This window comes from Sarcophilus harrisii, chromosome 1 (assembly GCF_902635505.1).
Source record: "Sarcophilus harrisii chromosome 1, mSarHar1.11, whole genome shotgun sequence".
Taxonomy (NCBI): Eukaryota; Metazoa; Chordata; class Mammalia; order Dasyuromorphia; family Dasyuridae; genus Sarcophilus; species Sarcophilus harrisii.
This window is the reverse complement of record NC_045426.1, coordinates 240,772,286-240,793,788: the sequence shown is the minus strand read 5'-3', so window position 1 is coordinate 240,793,788 and position 21,503 is coordinate 240,772,286. Positions and strand designations below refer to the sequence as shown.

The following is a 21,503-nucleotide window of genomic DNA, read 5'->3' as shown; positions in this document are numbered from 1 at the left end:
GTTTCATTTTCACAATATTTTCATTCACTTTTTCTGACAGTTGGTGGTTTATAGACAATGGTATTATGGGTGCATTTTTCTTTTTATTCATATTAATAGTGTCCTAAGCCATCCTAGAGGTACTGCTTGCTGACTATATATTTTGAGAAGAATGCTTGCAGGATGCCTACATTTTTTTCTTAAGACAGACATTTTGAAAATGCCTTGTTGGCAGATGAATTCTATAGTATTAAAAAAGTCACCAGAGCATTTATGTATGCAATAAGTACACTAAGCATATTTCCCATTTCATTTAGATACCAGAGTCAGGTAGAATAGTTCAAAGGGAATTAATAAAGGTTAATAAAGGTTTCATAGATTTTGTCCAATTTGTCACAAGTATATTAGATGACTATGACAAATTTCAAAAAGAGAGCTATTTCAATTTGCCTTCTCCTAGAAATGTCAATTTCTGGCCTTTTGCCACCAGAAATTTACAAATTCCTTTTGTAAGGGGAAACACAGACACACACACACACACACACACACACACACACATACACACACAAGATGGGCACAGACTTAGCAGAGTAAATTTAATGGGAAGAATGAAGAATGAATCAGGATGTTTACTTTCTGAGTGGCTAAATTCATTACAAAATACCTTAATGTGAAAGAGGAGAAAATTGATGTAATAATCTAAAAAAACTATGGAGATCCAGCCTTAGAAAAATGTGCATTTATAATAGCTCTAGTAATAAGCCCTTTTTAATTTTGTTAGACTAGTTTTTTTTTTTTTTGCCACAATTAGGCATAAGTAGAAATTTAGTGACTAAATGTCATTTATTTTTCAAAATTTCTATTTATTTTCACAAATATATGGATTTCAAATGATAATCTGAAAAATGTAGTTGAAACTAGATGAACTTCAATGAGATGATTGATGCCAGTTCCAATGATCTTGTGATGTAGAGAGCCCTCTACAACCAGAGAGAGGATTGTGGGAACTGAATGTGGGTTACAACATAATATTCTCAGTCTTTTTGTTGTTGCTGGCTTGCATTTTATTTTCTTACTCATTTACTTTATTTTTTTTTGATATGATTTCTCTTGAGCAGCAAGAGAATTGTATAATATTTTTTATTCATATTAGATTCAACATATATTTTAACATGTTTAACATATAGTGAATTGTTTGCCATCTAGGGGAGGGGGTGGGGGGAAGAAGGAGAAAATCTGAAATACAAGGCTATGCAAGGGTCAATGTTGTCAAATTATCCATGCATATGTTTTGAAAAGAAAAAGCTTTATAAAAAATCAAATTAAAAAATAATTTTGATCTTAAAAAAAAGAAACTAAATGGACTTCCTCATATTCTGTACACTCTTTTCATCTTCCTGATTTTTTCATATTCCAAAACATGAAGGAACTGCTCACAAAATGAGAAAGAGGGGTGAGACAAACAAAGACACAGAGAGATAAAGAGACAGAGAGGGAGAGAGTGAATAGTGGGTAGTTGTGGGTGTGAAGTTCCATTTGGGACTGCTTCCTCAACTTCACTTTGCACTAGTAGGTCTGGGTTGCCAGAGGGTGGAAACTGTTATTACATCTAGATAATCCTCAAGGTTTGGATTTCTAGTAGTATAGGTCATATATATTTCTGATTTAATATCAGCTAGTAGCCTCAATTATCTTTGAGAAAAGGATGTTAACAAAGTAAAAGGAGGAAGAATAACAAGATTTAGTGCAAGACATTTTCCTTATATTGGAGGAGAACTCTCCATTTATATACACAAGTTCTCTCAGCGAGCAGATTCATATTTCAAGTACAGATATAGTTCAGCACACAGGTAGGGAACATATTTAGCAAAGAGGCTGCATTTTCTTTCTTTGAGAACTTCTACTTTGATATAATTCTCTGATGACTTTTGAGGATTGGTAGCTTCCCAGAGTTCATAGCTGCCATTTGTGGAGAAACCACAAAAGAGTACATATAGTTCTAATTCTTCCCTTAGGTAGCTATTCCCTTGAATGTGTTGGTGTTTGTATACATCCTCAAAATATTACCTTCTGAATTGTCTCTGGATGAAACTTTGTTTCTAATGTTGGTGAATGGTAAGAAATATATAATAAAAAAAAAGTGGGGGAGGAGATGTTTTCTTTGACCTCTCCTAGGACTTTCCTTTCAAGGGTGTAGTTCAAGCTAATATTAACTCCCAAACTGATATCCTCTAACTGTGGGATGCACGCCTCTAAATTGGGGAAGTCCTCAAATTCCTTAAAGCTACCAAAGAAGTGACTAAGTTGTTTTATTAGCCAACCACACTTTTCCTTTCTTGATCCAATCAAAGAGGTTCCAATCTCAGTGTAGCCAATCTTATTTACATAATATATCCTTTAATTAAATTTTCTCTACCTCAGGCAATGAGACATTCTCACTTTAGAAAACCATAGCACACAGAAAATATCATGTTGATTAAAGTAGGCAGTGGATCTCTGTGTTTGTAGAATGATGAACTGAATACTGATGATATTTTACCCCTTGAATTAATAGACTTTCTATAATATCACAATTAAAAAACAAAACAAAATAAAGCCACCCAAAAAACATCCCTAATCTAAATGTTAACAGTTTTATTTTCCATTGTACTATACTACATACAAGGGGAATTAAATATAAATTTCAGGGATAAAATCAATGTGGATCAGTATAGACAGTTATGGAGCTGAACTCTCAAATTCCCCTGCAATTTAAAAATAATTCCTCAAATGTAATTTTTGAGTGCAATCCAACAAAAGGTGAGAGTAAAACATTTTTTCCCCAGTTTAAGACAACTTAGGAGGCAATTAGTTAAAAGTCTGTGATACTAGAATCAGAGTATCCCAGAGTATATCAGGAGCACTTGCAGAGAATTTGGGAGGCAGCTGCAGCAGTGGCAATAGCTTCTGGAACTCTAAGTAGAGAGATAGTTAAGGGAACTGGACAACTGATTAGAAAGAAATTATAAGGAACTTGTTGTTGGCACTGGGTGGAGCTGGTGTTTTTTTTGCAACAGAACTGGAACTCTATTGCTCAAAAGTAGTTCTAGGTCACACTTTCCTGGCAGAAAGGAATAATTTTCATCTATCAAAAGGAAACTGGTACCAGTTTCAAGTAAAAGAAAATCACTAGTGCTTATAGGAAAAAAAAAATTAAAGAGGGAGAGGGAGGGTTTGAAAGGAAGGGATTGTTAATGGAAAAGGGAGGGAGAGAGAGAGGGAGAAAGGAGGAGGGAAAAAGAAAGGGGGGAGCACGAGGAAGAGAGGGAGGAAGAGAAAGAGGAAAAAATAGGAAAAATATTTAAGAAAATTAAACTTAAAAAATAGAATTGGCCTGATAGTAAAAATGTTAGAAAAATTCACTGAAGAAAAGAACAGCTTAAAAAATGGAACTGATCAAATGGAAAAAGAAGTATAAAAGCTCAATTAAGAAAATAATTATTTAAAAACTAGAATTTAGCAGCCAAAATATGACACAATGAGACATGAAGAAATAATAAAATAAAGCCAAAAGAATGAAAAAAAATATCGAAGAAAATGTGAATCATCTCATCAGAAAAACAACTGTCCTGGAAATAGATCAAAAAGAGACATCTAAAAATCATCAGAGTATTTAAAAGCCATGATTAAAAAACGAAAGAGCCTAGACATCATCTTGCAAGAAATTATCAAAGAAAATTGTTCCTACATGTTAGATTCAGAGAGTAAAAATAAGAATTTAAAGAATCCACCCCATCACTTTCTTAAAGTTCACAAAATAAAATCTCCTAGGAACATTATAGTCAAATTCCAGAGCTCCCAGATCTAGGAGAACATAATTGTAAATCTAGGAGAATACACACACACACCAAGTATGATATACAAAGCTATCTTACCCAATAAGGAAACATGAGTCAAAGAGATGGGAGATGGGAGATGGATGATAAAAGGGAAAGTGGATAAAGAGAAGCAGTGGTCAGAAGCAAAACAGACATTTGAAGTGGGACAGGATAAAAGAAAGAAAAATAGAAGAAAATGAGATAGAGTGAAATAGTCATCATAGCCATGAATGTGAATGGGATGTACTCACCCCCAAAATGGAAATGGATAGCAGAATGGTTTAACAACCCAGAAGTCCAACAAGATGTTGTTTACATGTGACACACTTGAAATAGAAAGACATATAGGTCTTTATCTCTACAGGTTTAAAATGGACAACTGGAACAGGATCTTCAGTTGAAGTAAAAAAAAAAGGTAACAATAGTAATCACGAACTTAGAAAAAGCAAAAATAGGGAGTAGCTGGGTGTGCAGTGGATAGAGCATCAGCCCTGAAGTCAGAAGGACTTGAATTCAAATATGATCTCAGACACTTAACACTTCCTAGCTCTGTGACCCTGGGCAAGTCACTTAACCCCAATTGCCTTAGGGAAAAAGAAAAGAAAAGAAAAAGAAAAATACATAAAAACATAAGGAAAAGTCATTCTGCTAAATCCAAAGACTGCTTAATAATATGAAATGCATTTTATATCAAATTTCTCTGATAAAGCTCTCATTTATTAAATACATAGAGAACATAAACCAATTTACAAATGGCCAAAAGATATGAACAGATAATTTTCAGACAAAGAAATCAAAGCTTTCTATAGTGTGTGTGTGTACAAGTTACAAATAGAGAAATGCAAATTAAAACAACTTTTAGGTACCACCTATACCCATCCAAAATTGTTGGAATCCTTACAAAGTATTAAGTCATTAGAATTGATAGAGACAATAATTATCTAATTTAGCATGGTTCAATATGATTGATCTCATCCTACGAGAAGATGTTATGGGCCAGAACATGAAAGAAGGTACTAAGTGGAATTGATGGAAACAATGCTTGTGTGCTTGGGTTTGCACCTCTAGAGTTTACACATTAGAGCTCACACATTGGAGTTCACAAGTGCGGGAGATACACAAAGTTAACTTTGTAACTTTATGAATTCACACTTCCCATAATCCCACTCTTGGAGGAGGAGCTGCAGAGCATAAAATGAGCTTCAATGAGCTTCAGTCAGTCAGGCAGTCAGGAGTCAGTTTGGAAGATTGCCAGGAATCAGAGTTGAGCCAGAGGCAGAGGTAGAAGCAAAGGACTAGCAAAAAGAGTTCTTGGAAACAAGAAGGAAGAGAGGCCTCTAAGAAAGCTAACCAGGCCCAAGGAAAGAGACGAGACTTGGAAGGAGAAAATAAACCTTTGGATTTTATCAGCTGGCTGCATTTGAGGTGATTATTGATCTGAAGTGAAACTAAGGCTGCCTCCAGAAAATCTCCCCAAGAAACCTTCTTCCAGAGAGAACGATCAGATATTATAAAAAAAGAAGAGAACATCACACAAAATGACAAATGCTGAATGGGGTGAAGGAAAATGGTATACTAACACACTAATCTTGGACTTGTAAATTGATCTAAAAATTCTGTAAAACAATTTGGGACTATGCTTAAAGGGCATCCTTTGATCCAGTAATACCACTACTAGATCTGTACCCCAAAGACATCAAAGAAAAAGGAAAATGTGTGTATCCTAAAATATTTATTGTTTATTTTTAAACTTTTTTTTTAATGGACTAGAACTTGAAACAAGGTGCTAAGTCAGTGGAATTGATAGAGACAATAGTTATCTAGTTTAGCATGGTTCAGTATGATTGATTTAATCCTACAAGGAGATGTTAAGGGCCAGAACTTGAAACAAGGAACTAAGTGGAATTGAGGAGACAATGGTTAAATCTAGTTTAGGATTGATTTAATCCTACAACAAATAATGGTTTCCTAGTGATATAACGGTTGATGTATACTCAGTGTATAGCATATAAGCAAGAAGCTCTCAGGGCCAGAGAAGACAAGTGCACTAAAAGCTCTTGGAGGCTGAGACAGATTCATTCCATCTTCCATCTTTGTTGTGGTTGGAGGCTGAAGCACAAACCCTTGGGAGTCGGGGAGATTCAGAAGCCAGAGAAAGCAGGTGGGAACTCAAGCTCTTGGAACCAAGGCCAGACTGAAAGGCCTACCCAGGCCCAGGAAGGAGATAATAAAGGATCTGGACTATAAGAAAGCTAACCTGGCCTCAAGAAAGGAGACTAGACTTGAAAAGACAATAAAGCATTTGGACTTTAATCCCTGGCTGCACTTGTGGGGATTACTGACCTGAAAGGAAGGCTGCTCCCAGAAACCACCAAAGAAAAAGAAACAGAGAACATTACATTTTAGAGAGAATATTACAGTTTTGTGGTTTTTTTTTTTTCCAGTGGCAAAGAATTGAATTTGAGGACAATGGGAAAATGACTAAACAAATTATGGCATATGATTGTAATGGAGCATTATTGTGATGGGCTGAAGCCGAGTCATTGCACTGAGGTCCCAAGCACTTGAGGCTAATTAGCAATTGGACAATACTCTATTAATATATGGTTGGAGAAAGAATGGCCCTGCCAACTCTCTGTGCAAGTTTGATGTGTTGTATAGGAGATTGCATAGAGGATTTGGTGGGTGGAGTGTGAGAGCCAGAGGCACTGCTGGTTGGATTCATGTTGCAACTGCTCTTACTTCTTATTGCCATTCCCCTTCGCCTCCACAAATAAAGATCAAGCATTTTCCCTTATTCTGACTTCAGCTGATTTTAATATATTCTGGGTGCTAAATGCAGTCATCACACATTATTGTGCTGTAAAACTGATGAGGAGTTGAGTTCAGAAAAAACAAAAAAGCCAAAGTCTATATGAACTGATGCAAAGTGAAACAAGAAAAACTGGGAGATCATTGTGCACAGTAACAGCAATGTTGTAATGATAATTAATTGAAAAAGACTTTGCTACTCTGATCAAAACAATGATTTCATCATGATGAGGAAAAAAAAATGTCATCTATCTCCAGAGAGGGAATCAATGATCTCTGAGTGCAAACTGAAATATGAATCAATCACTTTATTTAAGGACTTATTTTTTTCATGATATGGCTAACATGGAAATTTATTTTGCATGATTCTTTGTCATTCATTGCTTGTACTTATGAAAAGTTACTGCTTTTTTATGGCCTGCAAAATTATATCGGATTAAATTCATTCGCTGAGATCTTAATCTAGATTAACTACATTGTCAGGAGATTTATTTAGTCATTACATAATTGACAATTCAAAAATATTTGATACAAAATCTCAGAATTTAATGACCATTAAATTATATTGATCACTTAGAATTGAAAATTCTTGATGGGACCATAATGTGAAGAATATTGATCTCTTCTTAGCTTAAATTTGGTTTTGTCAAATACAAGTTTTGAAAGTAACTTTACAGTACAGTAAACCCAAAAGCCTCTCATTAATATAATTGCATGAATATGTTGCAATAACATTTTGAAATTTAACTTTAAAAGTTACTTGCTTAATAACCCACTCTGCCTTTTAAAAATAAATACTATTAATTTGTACTCTGTATTATTTTAATGGAGCCATATTAGAGTAAACTTTAATTGTATAGCATGTTCCTTTCTTAGAAATTGTATCAATGACTAAACTGAAAGTATCCCTATCTCATAAGACATTTTCAGGAAAAAAAATTAAAAAGTGAAGTAACCTTCCTTTGTTAATATTTTTAAATATTTTAAAAATTTTAGAATTATTTCTATTTTTCTGTCTTTTGCTTCAAATACTTACTTTCTCCACTGTACCCTTATAAACATTTGTTTTCTCCATGAAGAAGAAATAAGTACATGGTATCTTTACAGAGCATCTAAGGAAATGAATATGGAGAGTTTATTGCTTCTTAGTTTGAAGCAAATGATCATTTTAACATCATATAATTTATGATAGCAACATTGAAATTTCAATTTAAAGGTCTTAGGCAAATTCAACTTCATTTGTATTTGCTTATATGTATTGTTTAATTAAGTTCTTAACCAAAAAGAAAATTAATTGGATAATAGCTGAATTTCTTACAATAATGATATTACAATATAAATTGTAGACTGATTAGCTTATTCCAATATCTATTATTTACCTAATTTGATGGTCAAATAATGTTTGGAAGACCATCAGAATACTTTATGGGGAAAGATCACTCCAACAATCCCAGACCACCGTCAGTTCTATTAAGTAATGTCAGAAACTATAAGACTGGATTTACATTTCTATTCCAAAGAAAGATCCTTTTTCTTCTAAGGTAAAGGTATATGCAATCTTTTTTTTTTTCTTTTCCTTTTTTTCCCTACCTATTTGGCATGCTGGTGAAACTTATAGACACATTCAAAATGTTTTGAAATGCATAAAACAAAATATAACAGAAACAACTATATTGAAATTCAATTATCAATAAATATATGTACACATGAGATGAAGTCATGAACATATATAATGTACATTGTATATAGATATATATATATATTTACACATATCTCTTTATACATATATTTATATGTATGTATTTATTTGTATATAATTCATGGACATAGGTTTAGAACATCTACCCTAGGGAATAAATATTACAACATATGGGTAGATTGCTTGTGTTGGTCAGTTTACCACCTCAAAATGAGAAAAAAAAATGTTTTCTTTCTTTGCAATCTCAGAGACAGAGTGCTTTTGTTCACCTAAATCAAGTGACTTTCAGGTTTTTAATTCTTTTGGTTCTGGTTGGTGATTATTTTCAATCTTATCAATAAATGTTTTTTTACCTTTACCAATGATACCTATTCTGAAAGTCATTATGACTAGAGTGTTGTAGCTTATGAGCAGAGTGTGCTATTATTAGTTAAAAGTAGGGATGGGCTGGAGCCAGATCTATCTGGCTTTTGAGAATCCATTGTTAAATTTTCATTGAGATCATTTATACTTCAAAAATCAGCAATCTCTACCAGACAAAAATCTAATTTATTATTTTGATGAGTACTTAAACTTAAGGAAGTATCAGTAATAAGCAGTTAACTTTAAAGTGTGTTCATACATTTGTTTTGAGAGCCTAGCAGTTAAACATCTACCAATACATTAATTCCTCTATTGTTATAAAATTAATGCTTGATCTCAACAGAGAATGAAGTTATTACCACATTGGAAGCCTGATGATTGAATTACAATAATAATAACAACAACAACAATAAAGCTAGCATTTGTATAACATTTACTAGCCTCTTGGAAATGAGCTAAGCACTTTATAATATCTCATTTACCTACATAAAATCCTGAGAGATAATATTATTCCCATTTTATGGATAATAAAATTGAGGCAAACAGAGGTTAAGCGACTTACTTGATATAACAGAATAGTAAGTATCAGAGTTTGGGTTTGAGTTAAGGTCTTTCTGACTCCAAATCTGGCACTTTATCCACTGTGCCAACCGGATTGCCCTGCTGAATGGATGAGTATGATCTAGCAAAATACACTATTGCAAAAGCTGAAAGGCTCTTTGGAATATTTGTAAAACAAACATATCCTTGAAGAAGTCTTAGAACTTGTGTTACTGAAAAATTCAGCCATAAAACTGGGATAGGGGGTGGGGACTGGGGGGGGGGGAAGGGGGAGGAACAAGTTTTGGTTACATTAGATTCTATTTAGTTCAATTACCTTCTTCTACCCATAAAGACAGGGTCCCTAGTACCTTAAAGATTTGTAGAAGGCTGCAGAGATGATATACTGAGTAGCAAAGCAGGGACTGAAAATCAATGTCTGATTTCAATTCCATAGCTCATTCTACTATATGTCACCTAAATTTCCTATCCCTTTTAGTTCCTTGCTGAGTGCTTTTAACAAAGGAGAAACCTGATAAATGTGTTGATTTTTAATTAAAAGGTTAACTTATTAAGGGCACAGTGAATAGAGCACCGGCCCTGGAGTCAGGAAGATCTGAGTTGAAATCTGGTCTCAGATACTTAACACTCTTAGCTATATGACTGAGCAAGTCACTTGACCCCAATTGCCTAACATTTAACTTGTAATTGTCTTGGTTCTTTTTATGTTCTACTTTCCTATGACCAATTTCCATTTCTATTTTGACTTTCCTTTTGTTTAAGTTACTTTTTAAATTTTTTTCAATTAATATGATTTTTTTCTCTTCCCCATTAAAAAGGGGGAAAAAAATCTTTAAAATAATTAAGAAAAAAGAAAATTCCACCTTGTCCACTTTCTATACATACATATATATATATATATATATATATATATATATATATATATACACACATATCATTCTTTATCTTGAATCTTTCTTCTTTTTGTCCTATCATAGTCTTCTGGAATCAAGGGTGGCTGTTCCTATAACCTTAAGCTTAAAAATGTGTGTGCATACAAGATTTCAATGGTGGAGCTTATAAATAGCTAGCTGAAACTCTGAGTTACAAATAGGAAAATGCAATTGCTGGTTTGGATCAAATGAAATAAAATGTGCAGTGTTCATTAAATCACACAAATGCTTGCTATTATTATTGTTGTTGTTGTTATCCCATAAAGCTAGTACCCTAAAGACAAAATATTAGCATACTTTTCTATCACAAACAAGAAAAAATAATGTACTCAATAATATTTTTTCCTAATTGTACTTTTGATTTGTAGAAAAAAATAATGAACTGGATTATATGCCATTTCAATTTATGCATATACTAGGAATAGCTGATAAATTACTAATTGGAAAATAAATGAAAATCTGTTAATTAATTCAATGAACTACATAGTATTTTCAAACTTAGTATTCCTTAATATATTTTTTATCCTATTTGTCTCAAAAATGCAATTTTGTTCCCTGGAATTATAAAAATTGCATTTAGAAAGAACCTTAGAGATCACATAAATCAATCTTCAACTGAAATATGAATTTCCTCTATACAATCTCTGGCAGAACAGAAGAGTTTCTTTTTTTTTTCCTTTCTTCTTTCCTTTTTTCTTTTCTTCTTTCTTTCCTTCTTCCTTCCCTCCTTTCCTCCCTCCCTCCCTTACTCCTTCCCTCCTTCTCTCTCTCCCTCCTTCCCTCCTTCTCTCTCTCTCTCTCTTTCCTTCTTTCTTTTGAATTTTTATTTTCAGGACACAGCAAAATGTTTAGCATATATGACTTAGAGTCTGGAAAATTCAAGACTTGGAGCAGCTAGGTAGTGCAGAGCACCAGCCATGAAGTCAGGAGGACCTGAGTTCAAATCTGGTATCAAACACAACTTTTTCTAGCTGTGTGACTCTGGGCAAGTCACTTAATTCCAATTGCCTCAGCAAAAAAAAAAAAAAAAAAAAAAAAAAGAAAGAAAGAAAGAAAGAAAGAAAAAAGAAAATTCAAGACTCTTCCAATTCTGATGTTATTCTCTGTTGCATTTTTTTCTCTACATACTGGTTCTTTTCATACTTTACTAATTACTACCCGCAATGGTTTACTTTCATAAGTCTGTGCTGATGCTTTTCCCTGCACACAGGATAGTCTTATGTTCTCCGCCAACTCAAACTTCATCTCTATCAAATTACTTAAAGATTTATTCAAAGCTCAGTTTGAGTATTTCCTCCTTCATAAAACCTTCCTAGATTTTACAAATCATCTTTTATTCCATTGGGCATTAGAAAATATTTTGATATTTGCATTATTGTGTGTGTGGTAATTAAAAAACAACAACAACAACAATACACACACACACACACACACACACACACACACACACACATTGCTGTTCCTTGAAGAAAACTGGCTATGAAGAGTTCAATAAAATAATAGTGTTTCACAGATTTTTACCATGACTTCTTGGAGACCAGTTTTACTTCTTTTGCAGTTCTTGGCTGCACTCTGAATGATTGAGCTTGAGGATTAAATTTTCTTCATATGAAGATATGATGGAGATGCTTCATATTCTAGAGTGGTAGAGATGAAGCTGGCCTGGAAGCAGCAAGATATAGTTCAGGTCCTACTTTAACATACTGATATGTGATTCTGGACTTTCCTGACTTCCCTTAAGTCCCAAATAAAAATTACAACTTTTACTGGAAGCCTTCCCTAATTTCTCTTAATTCTAGTTGTTTCTCTCTATTGATTATTTTCTATTTATCTTTTATAAATGTTTGGTATATGTGCATTTGTATAGTATCATCCCCTTTAGTTTGTGAGATCCTTTGCAGGGGATTGTCTTTTGCCTCTTTTTGTAAAACCAATACTGAGCACAGTATCTGCTATGTAGTAATGCTTAATAATGTTTATTGATTGATAGATTAACTGGGCAAATCACTTAGCTGCTTCATGCATCAGGCAACTCTCTAATATGTGTTGCAGAAATGACTACATTGATGGAGGGATTCCCTATAACAGTAAAATGAAAAATCCAGTCTCGGTCCTTTTACTGAGCTATAGATTCTGAATATAATAAGGTAACATTTAATAGAGTTAAATGTAAAGTCTTATACTAGGTTAAAAATGAACTCCATAAATACAAGTTAGGGGAGAGCCTGGCCAGGAAGCAGTTGCCTGAAAAAGAACTAAAGATTTTTATAGAGTGTAAGCACAACATTAATCAATTATATTATATGGCTGCCAAAACAACAAATGTGACCTAAGGATGCATGAAGAGAGACATAAGTGCCAGAACCAGAGAGGCCTTTATCTCTGTACCCTAGTCAGAGCACATTTAGAGAGTATTGCATTCAGTTAAAACACCATATTTTAAGAATGACATTGATAAACTGTAGAAAATCAAGATGGCAAAAAAAAAAAAATTGTTGAAGAGCTTCAAGATTGTGCCACATGAAAATGAATGAAAGGAATTGTTCATGGTTAACCAGGAGAAATGAAGATTTAAGAATAACATAATAGCTACTGTCTTCAAGTATTTTAAGGGTTGTCACATGTAAGAGGGATAATATTTGTTACATTTGGCCTCAGAAAGCAGAACTAGGAACAATAGTTGTAAATTTCCTAAAGAGATCAATCTGGGCTTTGCCTAATGAAAAAATAAACAAACAGACAAAACTTCCTAAAAAGCCAAAAGTGAAATTGCAAGTTGATTATATCTACAATTCAACTTTCCTGCCATCTATTACAAGCCAAGTGTTAAAATCATAGATTGAGATCTGGAAGAACCCTAAGAGGTCATCAAGTCTAATCTTCTAAATTTTACAAATGAGAAACTGAAGCCCCCCCCAAATTGAAGTCACACATGCAAGTTGTAACAGAGATAGAATTTGACCTCGGGTTCTTTGGATCCAAATCCAATACCCTTTCAATTTATTGTGTTCTATTATATCATTTTCTTTCAAAAATATTTTAAAAATACATTTTTCATCACCTTCTCAAAACAGATATGTAATTGCATAGCATTGTTGTTATGGAAAGAAATCTACCTCTCATTGACCACAAAGTAGGAAAAAAAAATTCTATCTCCAGTATTTTCCGATTTGGCCATTCAATCCATTTCAAAGGATGGCATTCCTTAAATTTCCAAAACTAAATTTTGGATTAAATTTTGAAAAGTCATATCTTTCCTCCAATTTTCTTTCATAGGTTAGACTTTCATTTGAAGTCAGAAATCTATAAGTTTTTCAATGGATTTTACTTTTGATTTTAGCTCTAATTAAGGAAACGAAACCTGTATATTTAAGTAATGAACAACCTGAAATTTCCATAGGAATAGGAAGTTTATCAACTCTAAAATAAATTATTCTAGAAACCAACTAGTGGTTGAACATACTATCTTTAGTAAAGATAAATCTGTATTGCATGAACATTTTATGAAATTGTGGTATGAAGGTAATAGAATATTATTGTTCCAAAAAAAATGAAAAACAAGTTCATTATAGAAAGGCCTGAAAAGATTTTGAGTGAAATGAGCAGAACCAGAAATACATTGTATACAAAAACAGCAAGAATATGAGATGATCAACTATGAAAGGGTAGGTTCTTCTTAGTAGTTCAGTTATCCAAAGCAATCTTAATAGACTTTGAACAGAAAATGCCATTTGCATCCAGAAAAGGAAGTAAGGAAACCATGTAAATTAACAAGTTGTGTTGACTTCTTTTTTGTTGGTTTGTTTTTTATCTCTCCCATGGTTTTTCCCTTTTGCTCTGATTTTTCTCTTCCAACATGATTCATAAATCAATGTGTATTAAAAATAAATAAACTTACTACAATAAAAATTGTTTGTATGTTCATATAGGGAAATCTAGAACTAGGGAACTGTCGTGTATTAGCTAATAAAAATATGTTGAAACACGTGTACACAGAAATATAAGGAAACCAAAATATAGAAAGTCCCCTTTAGTACTTGTGCCAATTAGTTCTAAAGGTTTTTTTGGACTTTGTTTTTGTTTTTTGTTGCTTTTTTAAAGAATGCATTGCATAGCTATTAAAAATGGTTCATGAATCTCAATTACTTTAGCACTAGCCTATCACATTAAAGATAACAAAAGTTCTATATTCAAAAGAATGATAAAATCTGATTTGGAAGAGATTACAGAAGCATTTTTGCTTCTGTTTCTAAGCTGTAATGTCTTTGACATCATCACTCATAAGTGGTCACCAAACTTCTGCTTGACAACTATCATTACTGGGGAATTACTCACATCACCTTTTGGACACTCTATTACTTGGGGAAAGGCAGTTAAGTGGTATAGTAAGTGTAGAGTCAGAAAGACTCATCTTCATGTGTTCAATCCAGCTTCAAACACTAACTGTGTTTCTGAGCAAGTCAGTTAAACCTCTTTGCCTCAGTTCCTCATTTGTAAAATGATTTGGAGAAGGAAATGGCAAGATACTCTAGGATCTTTGCTAAGAAAAGTCCAAAATGGTGTCACAAGAGTGAGACATGAATAAACAACAATAAAAATTATATGACAAAATCTTTATTTTCAAGCAAAATCTATTCCTTTTTTTCTCCTTCTGATTCATCCCAGTTCTGTTCTCTAAGAATAATCAAAACCAGCATAATCCTCTTTCCATATGACGTGCCTTCAAAAAATATTAAGGGATTACTATGATCCCTCTTCTAACATCAATCTTCTTTTATTTAGGGTGAACATCTGTAGATCCCTCATGTGAACCTCAGATTCACAGAATCTCAGTTACAAGAAATCATTCTTTACAACTTATATTGAATGAGAATACAGTCTACATTATCTTATAAGGAAGCAAATTCCTTATTATAAGGAATTATCTATAAGATAAGACCTTAACTTTTTTTTTCTAATGTTAAATCTAATTTCGTTATTTTAAAACTTCTCTATATTGTTTTGAATTCTACCACTTACAGCCATTTGTACATACCTCTAATTCCTTGTCCATGTATTAACCCTTCAAATACTTGAATACAGCTAACATGAGAGACACAATGGTTTAACAGACTGAAAGCCAAGCTTTAAGAAAAATAAGCAAACAAACAAAAAACTCTAATGGTTATCCAATGATGAGCAGCACATTTAAACTCCTAATACTTAAGGCCACTATCTAATTTACAAGGAAGATATCAATTTGAATAACTAGAGTGAATTTCCTCACTTAGAATTCTCTAAAGTTTAAAATCACAGGTTAAGAGCCTATTCCTATCTATTCTTCCTCTCCTATTTCTGCCCTTACACAAAATCATGTCTCCAGGATATCATCATTTCCTTGAACGTTTCTTCATATGATAATGGAAGAAATCACCATTTATAGCATCATATATAGTATGACCATAGCAAACTGCAGTACCATCATGATCCTAGTCCCGTTTTTTTGATGTAGATTTTGGCTGGAAGTACATTCTTTACTTTTATAATAATACTGATTATATGTAATTGTATATATAATATTATACATATTATATAATATAATAATAAATTGACTTTCTACCAATATTTATGAATCTATTGTAGAGATATAGTTAAAATTTTTATATCTCTTTCTATCTCTTCCCCAGGATCTTTTAATTGTGAAAGTTGATTTTCTTTTTAACTCTAACAGTGGATTTTGTCAGATTATCCTGTTCTATTGTAGTGCTTTATACATTGTGCCACCTTGCTGTTTCTGGGAAGTTTACTTTTAGCTTTGAGATACAGCAAAAGGAAGATGATGTGATCATCACATTTTTAGCAAGTAAGCTTAATATTTCTCTTAATATTCAGCTTGTTTTTTTTTAATTAAAGCTTTTTAATTTTCAAGATATATGCATGCATAATTTTTCAACAATAACCCTTGCAAAACCTTGTGTTCCAATATTTCCCCTCCCCCTACCCTCTCCCCTAGATAGCAAAAAATCCAATATATGTTAAATGTGGTAAGAATATATGTTAAATCCAACATATGCATATATATTTATACAATTATCTTGCTTCACAAGAAAAATCAAATCAAAAAGGGAAAAAAAAAACATGAGAAAGAAAATCTATCTGACAAAATTGTCCAATATAGTTTATTGGTCACAATGCTTTGAAACCATGGAGATGTGTTTCCAAAATCTAAATTATTTCAAGAAATAGTTTTTAAGGACTTATTATATGCAAAGCATGACTTCTGGCACTGGAGAAAAAAAAAGACTAAAATGAAAAATGGTCTATGATTACAATGAAGTCATGTTCCAGTGACTACAACATGTAAGTAGAAAAATATATGAGATAGAGGGGTAGATCACTAAGAACTAGAAGGATTAGGAAAAGCTTTATATAGGATGTGGCATTTGAGCCAAGTTGAGCTGAGTTTCAAAAGAAGTTAAGAATTCTAAGAGATAGAAATGAAAGAGTGTATTCCAGACATGTAGGATACACTGAGCAAAAACACAGACGCTTAAGAAGGAATGTAAATGTTGGTCAAAGATAGAATATTAATTCACTCCAGCCTACTCAGGACATGTGTTTACTGATGTGGATAAAATGAATTGTTTTTAAATTTCCTTCAACAATTTGTAAAATTATCTTCCTCAGAATAGAAATGATTTATTGTTCTTGTTTTTTTATCTCAACAAAATATCTTCAATATTTTGAATCTGAAATAAATATAATTTGATGTCAATTTAAATGTCAATCTAGTTATTGACTTTCTAAGTGCTCTAATTCTTTCCTTCAATAGGCCAATATTATAGTGAGCTAATCATGCACATCCCATTTTGTTCAAGTAATAAAACATAAGTGTACAAATTGGTGAATGAAAGGAGGGAAAAGAAGAGTGAAAGGGAGAAAGACAGAAGGAAAAAAAGACAGAGAGAGATATACAGGCAGAAAGAAACAGAGTAAAAACAGAGAGACAAAGGCTATCAAGATAGTTTATCTTTTATTTAGGGTTGCTTGTACTTACTCAAATGATCAAATAGGTATTTATGATATATATACCCTGAGTTAAATCCTAAAAGAGATACAAGGCTTAGATTTTGTAATTTAAGGAGATTATTATCATATTTTGATCATATTTAAGGGTGTATCTCCCTGTTTGTCATTATAAAGAAATGAATTTTTAATGTAATGAATGAAAAAATATGAGATTTTGAAAATGATAAGTTACATTTAATATTATGTAGTGCTTTAGATTTTTCATTTTCTCTCTTATAAACTTAGGGATGGAGTTTTTTTTTTATTATTTTTAGTTTGGCACATTTTTTGGTGGGTGAAACTTTGAATGTGGAAACTGTCTACCTATGCAGATCAGCAATTCTTTTTAAATAATTGTCTGGGACGCTGAAAGGTTAAGTAATGTCCCTGTAACTATACAATTAGTATGTGTCAAAGGCAGGATTTGAATTCAGCTCTTTTCAACCCATGATTGGTTGCTATGTATTCTGCTATCTTATTTTAAGTAGATTTTTCAGGTACTCTTCTAAATACTTAACATTGTGGGAATTGAAGCTCAGAGAAATAAGTTGTTCATGACCACAAAGCAATTAATTTTAAAAAATGGGACTTAAAGCCAAATTTTCTGATTCTAAATTCAATGTTTTTCTATTGCATCATATACTTCCCTGATAAATGGATGAAATATTTATTATGTGCAAGGCAGTGTGATAAGCATTGTGGAGGCAAATAGAAAAATAGCACAGTCCCTCATAAGGAAAATTTAAAACACATAGGGAAACATTTTAAGGATATATGGTGAAAGGGAAAGAAAAGTGGTGATATTTCAATGGTAAACTCAAACAGAAAAGAGTCACGGAATACATTTAAAAGATGGAAAATAAGAATTGTTGGTGTAATACAAAACTGTTCATAGGAAAAAGATGCTATATGTTATAGATACAATTGTTCTGTTTCTCATTAAATCCCAAAGAATAATAAGGATAATTCATTAGCCTCTATGGTGCTAGAAATAGAATATTTCTCTAGACTCTCCAAATATTTTTCTCAGTTTTATCTTTTTCAAATAATTTTATAATTACTGATTCATTTTCTTGGATAAAGAGCCTGGATACTAAGAAAGGGTGCTCTAGATGGTAAACAATGATCTTTCACTGGGAAGAGATTAAATGCCTTTCTGGAATGAATCAGCTTCCTCTGCAAATGCCTTTTATACACTAGCTAGCTCATGGATTGTCCACTTTTAAGGCAGCTGATTAAAATTGTTTAAGATCTTTAGAGCTGACAAATCTAGTTCCCTAAATCCATGTTAGTTGAATAATTTGTCATTCACTATTAAGTCTTGCTTGAAGGAGCTTGCCTCCAACAATATCACACTAATTAAACCATTAGATTTAATACATAGAATTTATGTAATTGAAACTAGAACCATATGGAATAGACCTGCTATTGTTATTTGACATAAAATTATATAATTCTGTAGAAGTCATACAACTGAGATATCCTTATCACAGTTTGCTGTACTTGCTCCCTAAATCTTTTTTCTCCACATGTCCCTACACAGCTTAACCACCTAAAATAATCTTTAACTTTTAACACTAATTCAGTCAATTTTCATGAACAGAAATTGACTGTTCCATCTAAAATTATACTACACATCTGACAATTTTTTATTTTGTGTCCCACAAAAACTAGTCCAAATATTTTCCTAACTACTAGCTCTTTCCCTCCCATTGACAAACCAGACAGACATGCAATAGATAATCTCATTTAGTTTCTTTCCTCAAAACTTCACAGGTTCATTTTCCATTTCCCCCTTCTTATTTCCTGTGTCAGAGTAATAGCTATCCTTGTCCTTTGGTACAGCTAATCCCTCTGCCAGTGACCTAAATATGATTTTGTCCTATTCATGCCAGCACCCTACTCTAGCATGAGTCCCTTTTCTCACATGGATCTTCACTTTTGATCCATTCATCATAGTTGTCTCCACATTTTTTATAAATAGACCCCACTATTCCAACTCATTGAAAACAACAACTCTCCATTTACCCAATTACTCCATACAATTTCTGTGTGTGTGTGTGTGTGTGTGTGTGCTTCTGTCTCTTTTTGTTTTTGTCTCTATCTGTCTCTGTCTCTGTTTCTCTGCCTCTGTCTCTGTTTCTGTTTCTCTGCCTCTGCCTCTGCCTCTGTTTCTCTCTCTCTCTCTCTCTCTCTTTCTCTCTCTCTCTCTCTGTCTCTATTCACAGCTGAAATTTTTGGAGAAAAAAAACTATACCTATGAAGGATAGTGAAATTTATTAATCAATGAATCAACTCAAAAGATTTAAATTCTTCACCAATACTTTTGTTAGTGTGCTTCTTTACATTCTTTCTTATGAAGTTAATTCTTATCTCACCTATGAAACTATTGGTTATTCTTTAAAGTATATGAATACTTTGTCATTAAAATTTTTTTATAAATGTTTTCTTTATTAATCCTTCCAAGATTGCATCAGGGAACTACTATTAATGATTTTCATCCTCTTGAGTACATCAGATACTAAGATGGGACTTTTAATTGGAGTTTTAATACCCAATATGAAAAATTCCAGTAGGAGCCTATTAAGTCTATTTGGCTGTATTAAATATTACTAAATAGATTGCAGATACAAGTGGAAAAATTGTTTTACAAAAAAAATACAAATTCTCTATCACTAAAAAACTAATATATTAGTTAATGATTTAATTAAATAATCAACTAATATATTCTAATCTGGTAAGAAATTTTAGAGATCTTGTTTGCTTAAGATAATAGAGGTAGTAGGTAGCAAGACAGACATTTTATCCATGTATTCTGATTCCTAATTCATCATTCTTTCTACTACATAACAATCAAAACATAGTCTAGATTTCATTAAAATTCTTTTCTAATAGTTAACCATAAATTCCATGTACTGAAAGGATGATCAACACTGATTATTAAGGGCCAAAAATATGGCAATTTTATATATATATATATATATATATAAATTGAATTGTGAATTTTACACACATATATATGTGTAAAATTCACAATTCAGTTTCTAAAAAAAAATTCAATTATTTTACATTTAAAGGTAATTCTAATTATTATGTAGTGTTTCTGGAAACAATAAGTACATTTTAATAATATAAAATGTGAGCTTCTAATATAATCTTTGTCTTGTTTAAAATAATATTTTGTAAAAACACTGATTTAATTAGAATTTTATTGAACAAATATTTATAAAAAGCTTAATTATACCCATATTAAAAAAAACTACTACAGATTTTTAATGGGCATAGCCTAAAATTAAGCAAAGTAAAGATATTTATTAAGTAGTTAATATGTCTCTAATTTTGGTAAATTAATGGGCTTCTTGATGGTTCTTTGAATAGAGCTGTGGGCTTACAATCAAAAAAATTCAGCTGTCTCATGAGTTCAAATTCCACCCTCACACAGGTACAGGCTATGTGACTCTACACAAGTCATTTAACTCTCTTTGCCTCAGTTTCTTCATCTGTAAAATGAGCTGAAGAAGGAAATGAAAATTTACCTTAATGTTTTTCCAAGAAAATGCCAAATGGGGTCAAGAAGAGTTGGATAGGACTTTAAAAAAAGGACTAAATAACAACAGCAACAGCAAAGGGGTCCTTACAAGCAAATTATGTTTTTAATTATGAAGATAAGACCAATAGAGAAGAAAGACAATTCTATTATCAATAGTTGTTTAGCTGGATATAGAACAGTTCTCTGGGAATTTAGATAAGGAGGAGAAAAAGGCAGACTGGATTTGAGGAAAGATTCAAGAAAAAGACTAAATTTGAATTCAGAACTGAGATATAGAGTCTAGAATGGCATAGACCTTCTTATCCTACTTTTTCCTATTAAGAAGTAAAAATTTGTTTTTTAGTTAAATTCAATTTAAATGATGAAGAAAACACAAAATTTAAATATTCAGTTCTGTCTGTAAGGAAGAGCTTCCTGGCTGGATTGAAGTCCTTTCTTTGGAACATATTGGTTGTGTGATCCTGAACAAGTTGTTTAACTACTCAGTCTAAGGCAACTTTTTTAGACCGTAAGTTGCAAACAAGGTGTGATTTTTGCACTACTAGAGGAAGTTTCCTTATTCTGTAGCTTTTATACCTTAACAAGGAAACTGCTGTGTAGAAACCTTCAATATATGTAATATGTGGCTTTGCATTTGAATAGGCACTGGATCTATGATTTTATTAGTTTGATGAACTACAGGTTCTTTGCTGTTCTGAATTTTT

General features: G+C 32.4%; 1 protein-coding gene across 1 annotated transcript in view; it reads right to left on the bottom strand.

Annotated features, from left to right (window-relative positions):
• Positions 1 to 21,503, bottom strand: part of PRR16 (proline rich 16) — a 284,921-nt gene that overhangs the window by 8,777 nt on the left and 254,641 nt on the right. The window lies entirely within an intron of this gene.